The sequence below is a fragment of the Bombina bombina genome, chromosome 4 (genome assembly GCF_027579735.1).
Source record: "Bombina bombina isolate aBomBom1 chromosome 4, aBomBom1.pri, whole genome shotgun sequence".
Lineage (NCBI taxonomy): Eukaryota > Metazoa > Chordata > Amphibia > Anura > Bombinatoridae > Bombina > Bombina bombina.
Genome location: NC_069502.1, coordinates 1,234,207,275 through 1,234,212,397, shown reverse-complemented (window position 1 = coordinate 1,234,212,397; position 5,123 = coordinate 1,234,207,275). Strand labels below are relative to the sequence as shown.

Genomic DNA, 5,123 nt, shown 5'->3' with positions numbered 1-5,123 from the left:
GGGGATACCCTTTAAAAAAACCCAGGTACTCAAATACTTAGGTATATATTTGTCTGAATCAATAAGTAAAATATATGACCTTAACTATGGAAATTTTAAAAAAATCATTGTAAATGAGTTACTGTCATGGTACCCCAAAAAGATTTCATGGATAGGGAGGATAAATATCATCCAGATGAATATCTTACCAAGATTATTATACTTATTACAGGCGCTCCCCATACACCTCCCAAATAGCTATATGGAAGAATTCCAAAAAATGATTAATAATTATATTTGGGGTAAAACCCACCCGAGAATAGGGATAACCACTATGCATAAGAAAAGACAAGCAGGAGGTATGGGATTACCCAATTTAGGAATGTATAGACAAGCATCTATGTTACAAAGAGTAATAGAGTGGCATACCAAAAAGGATATGAAATTATGGGTGAAAATAGAAACAGATCTTCTAAATAGCAGAGAAATATGCAACCAATGTTGGATAAATCCTAAAGAGAGATCTATACATATAGAGAAATATAGTATTCTAGAAGAAAATTTTAAGATATGGGACAAATTGATTAGGAAAAAAGAGGGAATATCCTCTATCCCATCTCCATTATTATCTTTAACTGAAAATAAAGCATTCCAGGAGGGACGATTTAAAGGAGACAAAAAAGAAAATAAATACCGAATAGTAGATATATTAGAAAAGGGGAAACTAATGTCTCAGAATAATCTACAGGCAAAGGGAATGAAGGGACTTAATGAGTGGTATACATACTTCCAAGCATATCATTACCTCTTAACTTTTAAAGAAAAGGATAAGATAATCAGACCCTTAACAAACTTAGAGAACTTATGCAATTCAAAAATGAATATAAAACACATTCTCTCTAAAGCATATAATATCTTACAAAATAATTTAGATCTTCCCCCTCCATATACTAAAAACTGGCAAATAGAATTAAATATGGATATTAACGCTAAGACCTGGATAAAGATTTTTCATAGTACTGCTAAGTCCTCCATATCAGCTAGAATACTTGAACAAAATTTAAAGATCTTAACTAGATGGTATCTTACCCCTACTAGAATCAAGAAAATTTATCCACACACTCAAGAGAGCTGTTGGAGATTATGTGGAGACAGAGGCTCATTATCCCATATTATGTGGTTCTGTCCAAAAATTAAACCTTTCTGGGCCAAACTTCTACAATCAGTAGATATTAAGGAAGATAAGAAAAAACTAAATAATTTCCTGACAGCAATTTTGAATAATTTGGACTTTAAAAGCAACTCACCTAGAAGATACTTATATCAAATTATGCTTAATAGCGCAAAGAGTTTAATTATAAGTAAATGGAAAACAGTAGAAATTCCCACGAAAGAAGAATGGGTTAGAAAAGTTAGTGAAAATTTATTAAATGAGGAATTCTTTTATTTTGGTATAAACAAATATGAGATCCCTACAGAAGCAAAGTCTATATGGGGAAAAATAATAAGGGATTCTCCATCTCCCTCAGATGAAGAAGGGGTAAGGGAGGGAGAATAAAGTGGAAGAATTTGCATGTATTTATACTTTTTTCCACCACCTTAAAGAAAGAGAAAAAAAAAAAAAAATGGTAATAAGTAAGGTGATTTATGATTAATATGCAAGTATGGTTACTCTATGCACTGATTATGATGTGCTGTGTTTAATTTTTTTTCATATTTTTTATTTGATGTATATGTTCTGTTTTTTTCTGGAAAAAAAACCCAAAAAAAAAACCTAAATTCCCCTAACTGTGTATGAATACCTCCTGCTATATCCACCTCTCTCTGCATATATGACACATTTTAAACGTATACCCATATATGGGCATCTTCTGGTTGCATTATGGCTCTATTCCTAATACTCTAGCACTGCTAGCTACATACCCCTCTATAAACTTTGTGATTTAGATAGATTTTCACAAGGTTAGTACCTAAAACATATTTGATGTTCATATTTAAAGAAGACAGCAATTCAATCATTCATATATATAAACTCAGACATAAAACTCTGGATATATAGTACATAAACAGGAACAAATATAATTATAAATTATAATTTAAAAAGAAAAAGGTTTTGGGTGAACTAGGTTAACCCACAGATGCTTTACACTCGTCACTAGGGTACGCTATATGCCACACACCAATGAGTTTGTAATGATAGGTGTCTATTCTAAATTTGAAAAAAGATTTGAGGATAGTTTATCTGATAGTTTTTCTATGATTATATAACGCATTAATCAGGGCTAATATCTCTCCAGATAAGACACTACTAGTATAGAGGTCACTTTCCCACTCGATTGGATATTTATGTTAAACAAATAAAGGTTGTTTAATATTTCTACACCACCATCTGGTTCCCATACGTTTCTGTTCCACTTAAAACCTATTGAGGTTTCACCTTGTCTGTATAAAAAAAAAAAAAAAAAAAATTCTCTTTATTCTGGATAATAATTCACACCTCAGCACAGACATAGCACTATAGCAAAATCCAGTATATAGAAGACAACAATATAACACCATTAGGAATATTGTAAGGGATATATAATCAGTATAGCTTGTGTAATAAGTAAAAGATGAAACTAGCAAGTCCGTCCTTTATATAGAATATGTCTTGTTTCCGCTTTTTATTCTCTTAGATTAGCAAGCATATGTAAAAATTGGCATCTAGAAATGACATCTAAAAATGACACCTTAACATATACGCTAAAATGGCTTTATTATGACAGATAAGGGAATATTTTAACAACATTCCAACTACTATCCAATGAAATTGAGCCTATTATACACACCCCTGTCCCATCCAATAGAAACCAAGCCCCTACTGAGATTATACCCAATAGAAACAGCTGAAAAACGGCTTGGAGATGACAGTAAACTCTCTTTCTGATCAGATCATGATGAGAAATAGGGCTAATACAGAAATGTCTACAGCCACACTGCCTTGAATGCACCTGATCCCGTCTGATCTTGGAAGTTAAGCAGGGCCAGGCCTGGTCAGTACCTGGATGGGAGACCGCCTGGGAACACCAGGTGCAGTAGGAAATTTTTTTAAATAATAGGTATGAAGTCATAACTAAAAAGGCTGGGTTTGTATATATATTTTTCCAAATCTGGAACACTGTATTCTAACATAGGAATTTTTGTATTTTCTCTGAATAAAAATGATCAAATGCAGACAGAGCTTGACAAAATAAGGATACCATCTAAATGTATTATAATGGATTTTTTAATCACAAATTTTTAAACTATAAACTGTATATTTTAAATACACATTTAAGGTCAGTAAAACAGGAAGTGCTTAACAAACACTTCCTGTTCCACAATTTTATGGCCAGCAATCAGTCTGGTATAAAAAGACCACTACTAACACCATAAAACCAGTCTTGATAAAGGTCTCTTTGTGACCGAAACGCGTCGACTGGTAAGCACAATTTCATTTTCTATTGATCTAAAAACAATCTACACCATCATATCTTTCTTTTACAGAAGGATCATCCAGGGATTATAACAAAATATTTGCCAAGAAGATAGAATTTTGGGTTGGAAAACGGCTAGCAAGTACTGACACTGCTATTCAGTATAAAACACTTGGAAAATCACCATAACTATTGCTGTTAGGATTCACAACACTTTAAGGATTATTGTTTTTTCTTAAAGAGACACACTACTTATTATAATTTATTGTTGGATTATTTTTTCTATTAAGTTTTCACTGTTGGACTATTTTTTGGACTATTATTTACATTTATATAAGTTACTATTGGAACACACCACAATGTTTTTGTAAATTTTGGGTTTTTCATTTTTCACAATCTTTGTTCTTAATTCACGTTTTTTGAAGATCAACCTATTTTTTTTTTATATTTTTTTTTTATAACAAAATATTTGCCAAGAAGATAGAATTTTGGGTTGGAAAACGGCTAGCAAGTACTGACACTGCTATTCAGTATAAAACACTTGGCTACTGTGGCTAACAAGTACTGACACTGCTATTCAGTATAAAACACTTGGCTAACAAATACTGACACTGCTATTCAGTATAAAACACTTGGCTAGCAAGTACTGACACTGCTATTCAGTATAAAACACTTGGCTAGCAAGTACTGACACTGCTATTCAGTATAAAACACTTGGCTAACAAGTACTGACACTGCTATTCAGTATAACACACTTGGCTAACAAGTACTGACACTGCTATTCAGTATAACACACTTGGCTACTATGGCTAGCAAGTACTGACACTGCTATTCAGTATAACACACTTGGCTAACAAGTACTGACACTGCTATTCAGTATAACACACTTGGCTACTATGGCTAACAAGTACTGACACTGCTATTCAGTATAAAACACTTGGCTAACAAGTACTGACACTGCTATTCAGTATAAAACACTTGGCTAGCGAGTACTGACACTGCTATTCAGTATAAAACACTTGGCTAACAAGTACTGACACTGCTATTCAGTATAAAACACTTGGCTAGCGAGTACTGACACTGCTATTCAGTATAAAACACTTGGCTAACAAGTACTGACACTGCTATTCAGTATAAAACACTTGGCTAGCAAGTACTGACACTGCTATTCAGTATAAAACACTTGGCTAACAAGTACTGACACCGCTATTCAGTATAAAACACTTGGCTAGCAAGTACTGACACTGCTATTCAGTATAAAACACTTGGCTAACAAGTACTGACACTGCTATTCAGTATAAAACACTTGGCTAGCAAGTACTGACACTGCTATTCAGTATAAAACACTTGGCTAACAAGTACTGACACCGCTATTCAGTATAAAACACTTGGCTAGCAAGTACTGACACTGCTATTCAGTATAAAACACTTGGCTAGCAAGTACTGACACTGCTATTCAGTATAAAACACTTGGCTAGCGAGTACTGACACTGCTATTCAGTATAAAACACTTGGCTACTATGGCTAGCAAGTACTGACACTGCTATTCAGTATAAAACACTTGGCTAGCAAGTACTGACACTGCTATTCAGTATAAAACACTTGGCTAACAAGTACTGACACCGCTATTCAGTATAAAACACTTGGCTAACAAGTACTGACACTGCTATTCAGTATAACACACTTGGC

At 33.5% G+C, this 5,123-nt stretch overlaps 1 pseudogene; it reads left to right on the top strand.

Annotated features, from left to right (window-relative positions):
• The first annotated feature begins 2,941 nt into the window (after positions 1–2,941).
• Positions 2,942–3,060, top strand: LOC128658314 (uncharacterized; annotated as a pseudogene).
• The last annotated feature ends 2,063 nt before the right edge of the window (positions 3,061–5,123 follow it).